We start from the raw sequence: 13,535 nt of genomic DNA, 5'->3' as shown, positions 1-13,535 counted from the left end.
TGGTTATGAAACCTTATACCGGCACATAGTTCTTCAATAAGTACATTTGTATAAATGGCCATTATGGAAGTAGTGTAAGGTTTGTTATTGAAAACAGGTAAAACGGATATTGCCAAATGAAACGGATAGACCGAGAATTTGGTAATAGGGCGGACTTAGGGCAAGCATTCGTAAAATGTGATTAATAGGTGAATTATTCAAATTAAGGTTGTAAACATGTCTATTAAAAATAATTACGACTGTGTAGTACATGGGAAATTCACGCTTAGTAACAAAACCTTTGAGGTATTATCATTTTGTTGAAAAGTTCGTAATACCTATTGTGGGTGCGCCCTTTACTACTTACACAAGTGCCATTGTTTTGAAAATGAGTAAAGACGAATTAACAAATTAATCTGTCTAAGTTTGGACGCAATCATAACTAGGCCAAGTATAAATTATTACTTGCACAATTGTTGATATTGACAAATATAAATAAACATTTTCGATTTCGATAGTGTCAATAGTTTCATAGAAAAGACAGCTGCTTTACAATTTTGATAGATAATGATTTTATTCTAAAAAACTGTTTCAGATAATCTATACTTCTAAAGATACTAATGTAATAAAGAGCATTTTTTTGTTTGTTTGTAATCGCATTAGTAGGCTCCTAAACTACTAAACCGATTTGAAAAATTCTTCCACTGTTGGCAAGATACACCCTTCCCGAGTAACATAGGCATTTATCCCGGTACGGACAGTAGTTCCCACGGGACGCGGCTGAAACCGCGGGAAATCGGCTATTGATATAAAATGAGTAGTACCTTATAGTTATGTTAGGTACATAGTTAGGTACTTTACAGCTTAGAAACCTTTCGTAGGTACTGGAGTAAACTGCGCGATTATCCAGATTATAATCGCATTATGTAAGGCAGTCCTCATGAAACTGTGGTACCAAGCGGCAGTAATGCAAATGTGCTACAAATCGCAGTAAGCTCAGCTGCCGATGTGGACCTCGATAATGTCCAGGCGTAGCCACCACCGATTTATATCTTGTCACCAAATAACTGTGAGCTTCGGTTACACGGAGTATGTAGTAAATGGAGAGATAGACAATTTCAAGTCTTTGGCTTTTCATGGCATTTAAACATTTTTAACAACTATTTTAATTTTTAATGTTAGAGTTCTTTTAGTGTTTGACTGCTTAGACATTATAGCTTAAAATATTTTATAACCTTTGTAGTCTAATTAAAAAAGTCAGATTACGAATCACAATATAACTCTTGATTTTTATACACTACGTAAGTTAATACTAAAGTAACTAGTTACTATCAAAACTGTTGCATGAATCAATAAATGTTAAATTGTGGGCGCTCCATTTGTTAACTACTCCGCGACCAACTCGTGCGCAGACCCATGCCCAGTAGCGCTCCCAAACCTGATTGTTAATCAACAAGTGCTCGGCCAGTATTTGTTTTATTGACTAGTTTTTATAAAGTAGGTACCTACACACATGGTACAAAATGTAATACATTTTTACGTAACGTTCTAACAACTGGCGCGAGGTTCCCAAAGTAATGGTCGCCTTTATTATCTGTGCAAGGTCGATTTAGTTATTATAAAAATAAATAAAACATCGAAAAATGCTCTTTATTTAATGAGATTCTTAGTGATCGTTTGGCATTGACTTGGGTTTACTTTTTAGTTTAATGTTTCAGTCTAAGTACGTATTTTACTTACGTTAATGGCTAAGGCGTAGTTGTTTGTATTTAATTATAACTTTAATGTCTTAATCGTTGTGAATGTTATGTTCGCAGCCTGTAAATAATGGTCTTTTGTGCTTTTAGAAATAAAGCTTTTACACTTTTACTATATACTCTATGATTCTCTTTTATGACAATGAGAGAAATAGATATCTAAATGATTATTTTTTGACCGATATGGCAGTCCTCATTTGTCGAAAGTTTTGAAACTTTTTGTACTTAATATGTTTGGATGATATACGTTTTTTTTTTACCTTTTCAGGAAGTGATGCCACTAACATGATTTAAAATGACTTTTCTTTGTTATCCTTGTCCGTATTTTTTTTAATGTGTCAATCGTTATACTTACTTAATTTAATGGAAGCATATCATCACCAGGTGGTCAGTATTTTAGCGAATACAAATTGTATTAATTAATTGCCTCTTACGATTGCCGCACGAGCGGAAGCGGTTGCGGAATGAACGAAGCGATGTTATTCGAGCAATGTCAGTATCTTACTTAATCTTTATTTATGTTAATTACAATTATCGGAAGAAATATCTGGTGTATTAGCTTAATTTGTCATTACTATTTAAAATGTTTACAGATTGTATAGATTGATATATTGCTTTGCTGGATTGGTAGGTAGTAGGTAGTTGTCCGGAGTAAGAGTAAGTGCTCAGCTCCGTGCTCAGTCTAGGTCCAAGGCCCATATTTTATGACACAAACATTTATCTTTTATTTTTGTTTGCTTACATATTTTGTCAAATAGAGTAGTGATATTTACGAAATATAATTTAAAGGCCCCTCTAAATTTCAGAAGTCGTGGGTTACTATGCCTTTTGTTCACAATCTAGGTAATTCTATTGGCATGCTAATGTGTCCTAGTTCCCGAACAGTGGACAGGGAGAGACATGTCGTGATTTCAGACTATTAATTAAACATAACTGACATTTATCATAACGATGCTAAGGAATTGTGATCGAAATATGACTCATGCTGTTATTATAAAGCGGCCCAAGCTTTGCTTGTATGAAATGCCCTTTTAAACATATCGTAATCAGCAATAGTTTTGCAAAATAAACAGTTCTGACGTTGTATTTATGAGATTACATACGCCTTGGGCGTATCTTAGAGCCATTTTGTAAGATTTTATTTACGTATGTTAAGGAGCGGTGTGTAACTGTATCAAAGCAAAATTATCTTGATGAAAGTGATGGCGTGAATAAAGAGATTTTTCTGCAGGATTAATTATGATTTAATGTATGCGACGGGCTTATTATGAAGTGCTTTATGTTGATATGATTCGGTAATTACATCACAAGTTGAACTCGTGGGTGTTTTGTGTATTAATACACACTTCACTAAATTGCTTAATAGTTTACCCGTTGTAATGTTTCGATACAGATTAAATACCAATAAATCTGCTTGTATGTATTCATAGCCGAGATCATAAATTACGCTATTATTGTTATGCCGTGTTGAATAATTTAATTAAATGAATCAGCCCATTTAGGTCGAATTCCAATATCCTATCGACTGCGAATCAATTACAATTACTGGCTAGAGATTTAGTCTCCATGTAGCCATGTACTCATTACACCTTATATTATGAGCCTAATCTTTAAGTTCATTACACGTTACTCGGCTTTTGTAATACAGTAATTTGTACGACTTTATTCAAATGTCAGACTACCAGACGTTATAATGGGCCTGTACCGACGTTTCTACGTACGATATGCTTCAGTTTTAGCTTAGTCAATAATTTATTAGTGGATATTGATGACTAGATCTGATTTTAAGATAATGTTGATACGCTTTTCGTTTGTGGTCACTGGTTCACAAAGGTCCTGTCTGAAACATTGTGGAATTTTGTTACAAAACCTTTTAACCCTTTTACCGATAATATCTATATCTTCATAATTACCTATATATAGATAGATTTCTATGTATTTGTAGGTACAGATTATGCTATTTACCAACCGTTTCACTATGATCTAATATTAGTAAAATGATCGAGTGCGTGCACGCATGAAGAAAGCTTGCGCAAGTTTCGCTGACCGTTCGGTAATGTTATCGATATGGTGTTGGTATTCGAACTTGTTTGTTATTGTCAAATTATTACGTACCTGTCGACATGTTCCCCCCTATAAGTACGTTAGATATCGAGTAAGTTTATTATCTGATCGATTATAATAGTTTATACATAACTAAAGCTTTCAGAGTAATTAGTTCACTACTAACCTACCCACACTTTTTTCTTGACCTGAATTTACTTTTCATTTCGTTTGACCCAGACCTGATTACAATTTTATCGTGAACTTAAAACAGTACATTAAAAAGCTATAATCGATAAGCTCAAACCAATTAAAGAGCACTATTTACATCCTGTTTTAATAAAAATACCTACATACATTTTATGATAAATATTTAAGGCATTTTAATTTATTGTTCCGCAATAAAACTGCAGATACATTTACAATTATATTAAAGCGCCTACTTATTAACTTTTGCTTTTCATATCCTGCCAGTGTCGTGCCAACTGTCGAGCGATTGTTAATCGATGATCAATTATATCGATTACCGTTGCTTGTTGATGTGTTTAATTCGTTTGGAAATAAATCGTATAAGGTATTATGTAAGGAGAGCTGATCGCTGATAACACAAGGATCTTTGTAATCTGGCGCCGGATCGCTCGTGCTTCAATTTTACGGTTGAGTAACTGTATAGTGTATATCTATAAGATCTGATCATGACCTATATGACTGTTTGATCTACATCAGGAGTTATGTGACATGACGAATGGGGGTAAGCCATTCACCTGTGTTTGAACTTAGTGGAATTAAGACATTATGTTTTGAGTCTATAAAAGAAAGATTTTAAATTATACCGGGATAAAATATAGCATATATCACTCAGGACGTGTTGCTTTCCAACAGTAAAAGAAATTTAAATCGGTTCAGTAGTTTAGGATACAAACCAACACCAAGAATTTTCTCTTTACCATATTATGTGCCTATGTGCAGCATAGACGTATATAGAGAAAAATACCTGTCTAGTTAGATTTCGTATTTAGTGTCTAGGTGTTACTTTGTACCTGATACTGAGCTGTACAAATAGATGTTTAGCAATCACTATATTAAATATTGTGATCGTAAAATATAATATAGAATATGTAGTTATTTGTAAGCTCAAGCTGTAGCCGCGATCTTTATCTCAGTCGGCAGTTCCGTTCACTTAGTTGTCACCGTGATTCAATGAAACTTGCATTTGCAACCTACTTCATGCCTTAGTAATAGAAGTAAAAAGCTAGAATTATAACTATGAAGGTATGTGAGATAATAAACGTAACGTATGTAGTTAATCGCGCCTTCAATTCAATGTACAACACTAGGTTTTGCTCTTTTACAATGCAAAGTAAGCACGCGACCAATGCAGCTGTGTCGTGAAAAAGTTTCATTTTAATAGTGTCAAGACACGCTGTCCAACAAATTGGATTATAGGAAACATTGGGTCACTGGAAAAAATGTAATTTAAAAAAAATCATGTTTACTCACACTAGTCGATCATTTCAGTTTAGGAATTATCATTGATAAGATAATAGCATAATAGGTAAGTATGAAAGGTGCACCAAACAGGTCTCGTTCATAAATTCTACCGCAAAACACCGCTATTTTCGGATTCAAAAAAAATTCGATACAGATCCGAAAGCCTGTTTAAATAAATTCATGAGGTAAATAATACATTATTCATTAATTACCTAATTATAAAATGCAGCGAACAAAATTGTACATGCAATGACATACAAAATATAATATTCAAAATATTAATATAACCAACTTTTTTAAATGCAAATTTTCTGCACAAAAAAAAAAATATACTCTCGTTCGGTAGTCGGCTAAAACATTGAAAACAAAATGTTGTGTAAATGACATGTGAACGTTACAAAGCATCGGATTATGATCGATTATATCTCGTTCACGACTCGAACTACTTTAAAACAGTAGTTAATGTGCATGTGTCGACAATAGGTTATTGAGATACCGTGCAAGTTAAACACGTGTTATGTGGACACTTGCACAATGTACAACAGGTATGAATATATAAGTCAAGCCTTAGAAAATAATGTGGCTGCTAGGTAAAATATTTATCGTGGGAATAGGTGTACAGTGCTGCACCTATCTTCGTATATCTTGTGTCGGAACGATAAATTCATTGGCGTCTTAATTAAATACACTAAAATGTCAACCTTTAAATATCAATAAGAAAATTCGGGAAAATCACCCAACCGCATTGAGCAAGGGTTGTGATTAACGCTCAATCCTTCTCTGTGTGACAGGAGGCCTGTGGGACGATAAAAAGGATGACAATGATGATGAAGAAATAGGGCTTACCACGGTCGACCTATTTTCTATTGTCTAGATTTGAAAAGTTACCATATTTGGTCGGTATAGTTTACAGATCTTGAAGAAAGGACAGCTGACAACAGACCTGAATAGCCTGAATATTGATTAAATCTCAACCTACTGTTATCTCCGTTTTACTGTGTTGTAGCATTGCAGAGGTTAGATTACAGTCGCTCCGATAACCTGCGATTGTCATTTGTTTAGTCCTGATATTCAGCAACGATACCTGTACTTAAGTATAGATACCTAATTTACTTTGTATTGCTTTTGAAAAAAGTTTAAATTGTGGAGAAGAACTAAAGCTGCTCAGGAATGAACTGGAACAGAAATTGCAAAAGCTGAGGCCGAAAATTGAAAGCTATTTTTATAATAAACATGAGGAAAGACGTAAGTTCTACATAGACTAGTGTTGCTAGGGATGTTGAAAATGATATAGAATTTAGATCAAACCCATTAATCCATTTCTGAAGTATCATTGTAAGCTTATATTTCACGTGGGTGTACAAAGATAGTTAATTAGCTGTCAGTCTTCTGAATAGTGACCGAATGGCAAATATTTTGATGACTCACAGCGGTAGGTAATCATGGCCAATGAGTAAGGGCCAGGCCACAACAGTGCGTTGCGGCGTCGCATCGCAAAAACAACATTGCACAGCTATGCGATTAATATGATATGCGTCGTTGATTTTTGCGATGCGACGCCGCAACGCACTGTTGTGGCCCGGGGTGCGATTCACTAAGAAAAAACATCTTTACAACCAAGAAATCATCGTTGTAACATCAGATGTAAACTCGGCGGTATTCATTAGTTAAAATTGCGCGATCGTAGCGCCTCAACGATGTTGACGGCGTGACATAGAACTAACATTTGGAGCCAAATGTATGAAAATCGGTATTCAGCAACACGAAACATCCTCGCCTGCAACGACAACCTCGCCTTCGCCCTCGATTTTATCTGTCAAACCGAAAAGCTTGTAAATTGTGGATGTTTTCTTGGATGAAGGCGATTAAAATGTAAGTAAAGCAAGTTATTTAATAAATTGCAATGTGAAAATATGTTTTTATGATGTTTTGTTTATCGTACTTTAATTCCTGAAACGTTTACGCCTATTTTTAATGTTTTAGATGGCAGTTCGTCTTTCCTGTACTTATGATTTTTTTGTTGGAAGAAACTAAACATCAAGATAATTAAATAAATAAAAAGTCAGGCCTCCGTGATACGTAATATGGATTTACTAACTAGGTACTGATAAAAACTATATTACGGTTGACTGAAGTACAGATTAGACAGTTGAAAGAAGATTTTTCCTTTCCTAACAAAGGCGAATCGTTAAGGAGGAATTAGCAACCACACCAATATTATTACACTTAAACAATATAATATAAATCATCATACCTACAGTACAGTGGATAGGTGCCTAAAACTTACTGGCCATCAACCTTTTGTATATACTGTACATTTTTTGGTTAGTGGGATTTATGTACCAAATAATGCTATGTGACATTGCAAGAACAATATCTCACGGGCATCTGCCTTAAGGAGTCAACAATATACAGTAGATGCCATCAACCATCCAGATATGATTAATAAGTACGAGGTAAGAAGCGACTGTGACCCGGTTAACAAGCAAGCCGGACTCTAGCAGTGACTTGGACAGTGGATGTCATGCTAGAAGTTACCTATTTAATAAACAATAATATGTGTGACACCTTCTAACAATACATATGTATTTTATTACCTGTTACTGTTACAGCCTTTTTTTTATCGTCCCACTGCTGGGCACAGGCCTTCTCTCACATGGTTTGAGCATTGAGCACCACACTTGCTCAATGCGGGTTGGTGATTTCAGACCATATAGTCCAGGTTTCCTCAAGATGTTTTCCTTCACCTTTTTATCAGCCAGTGGCGTCCAAGATATACTTAGAAAGTACATAAAAAACTTAGAAAAGTTGCATTATTTTACTGTATTTTACCTGTGTATGTTAAATAGTATTTTAACATTACACAATAGTGTGCAGGTATCAAAGTAATTTTTATAAAAATACTTTACTTTTCTGTAATCATTAATTAATAAAACAATATTTTAATTCAACATGTCTTTTTATTATTTTGTATTTTATAATGAACATGGATTTATCTAAATTCAGATTCCAAAACATTCTCCTCACATAATGAAATGTATTTTTAACTCAATTACACCGAGTTCTGGCAAACTCTTCATGTTGCCTCGCAGCTGCAATTGAACTGGACTTCCTCTGCACTGCTCCTTTTTGTCCTTCCAGTACTGCAACACAAGCAAAAATTATATGGTGTAATATATAAAATAAATAAAACAACTATTTGCTTGGTGTGGTTTAACTTTCAGTTGCAATTTCAAATGCCTTTATGATTGAATTTGAAGGATAGAGTAAAATCATTGTATGTATATGCCTGCTGTCAACACTAATTTAGTACCTAATACATACAAAACACAATGTAAAAGAGTACCTACTATACTTACCATGATTTAATGCAACAGTAAACACACACAGGTTCATAAATTATTATTGATTACTAACCTTACACCACTGCTCCAATATTTTCATACACCCACTACGTCACTGTTTGGGGCTGTTGTTTTCGGATCGTGCCTGATGACTGCTCGCATTTGCAGTACGATCATGGGCCCATCATAATCAAACATGGTTTGTTTTCCAAAAAGCTTACTACCTCTTCCAGCTGACTCAACGAAGGCAGTGCGTTGCGAGACACTAAAAGATAAATATTTTAGTTAATAGACGTAGTTCACAAAGACTGTATTGTATATTAAAATGTAAATGTTACGTACTGTGTACTTACTTTCGATAGTTTTGGAACCAAACTAAAACACAGGACAAGTAGAATGCCGTTGGTTAGGGGTACAACTTTTTTTAAAGTCCACTTGACCGCTTAAAGCCATTTGGAGCTTTGAAATCTCGTATTAAGATAAATAAAGATATAATCAAGTTATGAGCAAAATGTTTGTTTTGGTTTTGAAAAGTTTTGAAATCACACAGACTATATTATACTACATAACCTAGATTATAACAAATGTCAAAGATTTGAGTCATTATTTTCTATGTCGAAAATGACATGATTAATTAAATATTCGTTGCTTATCGAATAGAATGTGTTTTATACATACATGTTATGCATTTACATTGATTAAAAATGTCGAAATAATGCCAAAAAACGTTAGTCGAGATTTTCTCGATTATACTTTAAATTGCTTTAGAAGAAATTTGGCAACACTGTGAACATCCTACCCGACATCGTTGTTCGGCAGATCGTCGACGAGCTTTTGAGCTAAGCGAATACGGTTTTCAGCAACGTTGTTTTTAAAAGCGATGTCTACGATGCGACATCTGTGAACTCGTCGTTGTTAGCATCGATGATGTGTTTGTTACAGAATCGCATGGCTGGCCCTAAGGTAGTAAGGCCTAACGTTGCAATAGTAGTATGACGTTAATGTAGCGTGACGAATTTCTTTATATTACAATCTTTTATTTACCTTATTTTATGGTCATGAATGAAGGCTGTCAATTGGGCCTGTTAATTTTCACTAACTTTTTTGGCATTACGTCTCAGTTTTGCATGTTGCGCTGTTGACAAAAAAGCTAAACCACTTTCATCTATGACTAAGTTTATGCAGGCAAATACTAAAATATTCATTTACATAATCTATTTAAACAGGATCTAGGTATGTTAATGTTAAAGTAGATTAATTTTAATATATTTTTTCTGTATCAATTTAGTTATCACTTCTTATATCGCAGGGAGATGTAATTTCTGAATGAATATGTAAGCTTTTCGATGAATAAACAAAAAACAAAAACAACACCTGTATTATTTATGTAAGTCTGCATTTATCGTGGAATATTAGACTAACAATTTGCTGCAAGTCTTTAGAATTTGTATACTTTTATTTAATGTATTCTCTCATAATGGTAATCTACAGATTATGAAATAACTGTAATACAGCACCTCTAGCTTCTGTACAGTTGACATAATCCTAATGTTATAGTCACATGTTACGCCACCGTATTAAGTTAAGACAGTATTATGTTAGACGGCGACCGGACACTAAGCAATAAAATACTCAGAGCACAATGCATAGGTGAAGGTGATTTAAGTCAATCAAAGACCCCGCGCAAGTTTATTACTTAATTTACTAACCTGCAAAGAATGTTCTATGATAGATTAAGGTTACGTTACGCTTAACCCCGTCAATAGATGGAATATCTATACTCGTTTCGCCTTAAGATTAATACAGCTGATAATAAACATTATCCATTGTGCACGAAGCTATGGCTTGGCGCGACAATGAGATACAGGATTAAAGAAATCATTACCATTGTGTAATGGTTTATCCGGTTGGAGGAGACAAGGTCTGCCATATCTGTTGCATTTCATTTTCTGTGGCACGTTAGTTTGTCTTTGTTACATGACCACATGGATTTATTGTGACGTTGAATATATATGGGGTGGTTTAGATATTCAGTTTGGTAAGTAACAGTGGTGAAAGTTTAGCAATCGAAGCATTGCGTACTGGTCCTACGTTACAGGTGGCCTGTCTCATATGAAACATGTAGGACATTTCTACATACGACTAGAAATATAGGGTCCGTGCTCTAATGGAATATTCAAATTGGTGTCCATTTTCCTCGATAGTTTACAAGATATTAAACACAGGTCAGTATTTAATAGGTTCTATATTGCGCAAGAGCGTGCTATGACTGATCTTTAAATCTTTTTACGTTCTTAAACAAAGACTGTATTTATGATAAGATATTTGCAAATAGAAAAATAAAGCTTCGGCAAGATTCTACCAGAGTAAATCTCTAAATTTTCCAATTTAGAATCCGACTGAATCTATTAAAGGAGTTCTAGAGTATCCTACCGTAGGATACTCTTACTCGTGACTTGTATCAGATTTATTTACCTAAAAGTAACATTCCCGCTTAATTGAATAGATCCTTTTTTTTATAGCTGATAGAGTAAGCTAGGTATTATAAGGTAGCGTAAAAAGGCCTTTACATAATATCAGTGTCAAAGAAATTAATGACCTGACGGAAAGGACCAACGTTTATGAGCTCCGTAGATTGCCTGATCTAGATTTAATTGACCGAGTCTATGGTTGCGTCACGCCGACAAAGTATTACTATGTATGCAATTATTGGACAATAATCAATTTTAACATATTACTCCTAAAGCCGCGTACGCACGTACGAACAAATTTGTTGCGTTACATGATATGCAACAACTTGGTTCGCACGTGCGTACCACTATCGAACATCGAACACTCTGTTCGTCAAACATGTTCGCGGCGATCCTTGTAGTGTGTTCTGTATGGACGGTGTTCGAAGAGATTTAATAAATGTTACGCAACAAAACTGTTCGTATACCTAGATCTGGGCGGGGTGCGGGCGCGGCAGAGGTCCTACCCGTACCTAAGTTCTCGACGTCGACGAATCACTGCGAACATCAAAAAATTCTCCGCTACTTCACAATCGACCACTTCCAACGGCGCCGTCGTGGCTACTAAGATAGAGTTCACGACTGTTGTTCGCGAACTCGACTCGAACTATGTTTGCGTTCGTGTTCGAATATGCCGTCCATACGCACGAACCAAATGTTCGGGTGTGGTGTTTGTGTTCGCTATGTTCGTGTTCGTACGTGCGTACGCGCCTTTAGGATAGTAAAACAGGTTTGCGAGGTATTAAGTTGCTTCACTTTATCACTATTTTAATTGATGTCAATGTTTCTTTTTATTTATGTTTCGGGGCACATTAACTTGAGATAATTAACTCATTTTATTTGCAGTCATAATTAAAGGATAGGCAACACTTAAGTCTTACGAAAGGCGCATATTTTATGTTTCGTCAGCGTACATTTTTAAAGAAGTTAATGGATTTTTATAGCTGCGTATTACGATTCTTTGGAAAGGTTTTTATTACTTCGTTGTATAAGGGAAGTGCCTAACAATGAGCTTCAGTGAGGCAAACTCACAGTTTGCAACGATATGGAAATTCTGAAACGAGTTTCATTCTCATGACTCAAGGGTCTAATAATAATAATTGGAAGTCTGGTTACCTGAATGGGTTCAAAACGAGGTGTTACAAGCTCGCAGGTTATAATCCAAATTGTAATCCCACGTATTTGGCGATTTGTAATTTTATCTACCTTTTTTTCTCACTGTGTGTCGCAAGTAGTGATTGTACAATATACATACAATTCAATTTGGAGAATTTAGACCGATCCGGCTGGCGGTAATGAACGGTCCAATTAACACCCACAATGACACCTCCGAGACTTTCTTAATTGGTCGCTTGTCTACTTTGATTTATTGGCATTAGGAACTTGATTTATACTTTTAACTTTATACACTTAATTACTTTATCAATATAATGTAATGTAGATACGATATGGGTACTAGACCTCATTATATTTGGGTATGATAATTGTAATCAACATTCATAAACATGCAGAATTTATAACATTAAAGCATCTAAACAAATAAATAGGTATAAACACTTTAAAAAATCTTCTTGATGCTTAAACCAAAAGTATTTTAAAAATAATAATTAATTGTTAGAGTTAAGAAACATTACTTCATATTATAATACCTGCCCCCATTTTAGAATACAGTTTAACCGATTAATGCACTCTGGCTAAAGTATAGAATTCGGGAGGTAATTCTAAAGTATGGACATAGTGCCCTCTAGCGAGAATATCACGAGCAACAAGATACAGTTGAGTAGTCAAGTACAAACGTTGACTGTTGAAGTGAATGTATCACGTTATATAAAGCAAACGTATTAATTTCGCGAACTTACGCCAGATGTAGCAGCTTCCATTTGACTAGAGAAACAAAGTCAAAAACATTTTAAACCCTCACACCTAGCTACACTCGGTCGTTTCTTCCTGAATGGGTCCTGAGAAAAGAAGTTAGGGAGTGGTTAGGTGATTACCACTTTTATTTTTAAATTGTTACTTTTACAAAGTGGAAAGCTATTAGGTACCTCTTTCAGTAGTTGGCATAATTACCTATTTTATCAGAAATCAACTATTCCTGAGACAAAAATGTTAGATGATCCTCACTAAAAGAATGTACTGTCTTGGTAAGTTGGACAAGAAAAGTTAACTTAAATATTATTTGAATGGATTTCTTGGCAGATGTTGCTAAGTAGGTACTTCTCTCAGCCAAACCAAAACAAAACATCCAGCAAGAATATCAAATTACAATCAAACACAAATAGTAATGTTTTACTACATATCTCATTTACGTTTGCATACAGTGCTATCAAGTATTTTAATTGACAAGGACCTTTGTCGATGCATACATCCGCCGACAAGCACATTGTTTCACTTATCAGATGAGATGACCC

General features: G+C 34.8%; 2 long non-coding RNA genes across 2 annotated transcripts; one reads left to right on the top strand and one right to left on the bottom strand.

Annotated features, from left to right (window-relative positions):
* Positions 1–6,835: 6,835 nt before the first annotated feature.
* On the top strand, positions 6,836–8,221 carry LOC126056092 (uncharacterized). Its single transcript, XR_010276409.1, has 2 exons — positions 6,836–7,142; positions 7,254–8,221. It is a non-coding gene; the product is annotated as an uncharacterized LOC126056092 (long non-coding RNA).
* A 36-nt stretch (positions 8,222–8,257) lies between these two features.
* On the bottom strand, positions 8,258–9,171 carry LOC126055980 (uncharacterized). The gene is made up of 3 exons (XR_010276408.1): positions 8,968–9,171; positions 8,688–8,879; positions 8,258–8,413 (listed from the first exon to the last, which is right to left on the bottom strand). It is a non-coding gene; the product is annotated as an uncharacterized LOC126055980 (long non-coding RNA).
* Positions 9,172–13,535: the final 4,364 nt, after the last annotated feature.

The sequence above is a fragment of the Helicoverpa armigera genome, chromosome 4 (genome assembly GCF_030705265.1).
Source record: "Helicoverpa armigera isolate CAAS_96S chromosome 4, ASM3070526v1, whole genome shotgun sequence".
NCBI classification, from domain to species: domain Eukaryota; kingdom Metazoa; phylum Arthropoda; class Insecta; order Lepidoptera; family Noctuidae; genus Helicoverpa; species Helicoverpa armigera.
This window is presented reverse-complemented; position numbering and strand designations above follow the sequence as displayed.